Here is a 349-nt window from a genome sequence, read left to right as displayed (position 1 = left end):
CTCTCGACGTCGACATTGCTCGAAAGTCGAATCAACAAAGATTCGAAGCGAAGAAGTTTCTCGAGCGATCTCGACGGCCGCACGAATTAACGCTCTAATCCTGAATAGATTGATTGCGTTGGAAGTCCGACAACCATATCGGCAGGCAATTATAATTGAACCTGAAATTAATTCATTTAAATGATATATATAATAGTTCAACATCCTAACATTCAGACGTAGTGGCGCTTCATAAACTATTTAATAAAAAACATGTTTCAATAATAATTTGGCGGAAGGTGCGCTCACAGTATATTTCTGGTATATTGGCGCTCCTGAGTTAGAGCGTCACGTGACGCGAGTGGCTCCG

Source organism: Trachymyrmex cornetzi, unplaced genomic scaffold (assembly GCF_001594075.2).
Source record: "Trachymyrmex cornetzi isolate Tcor2-1 unplaced genomic scaffold, Tcor1.1 scaffold274, whole genome shotgun sequence".
Taxonomy (NCBI): Eukaryota; Metazoa; Arthropoda; class Insecta; order Hymenoptera; family Formicidae; genus Trachymyrmex; species Trachymyrmex cornetzi.
Note: the sequence above shows the minus strand (reverse complement) of the source record.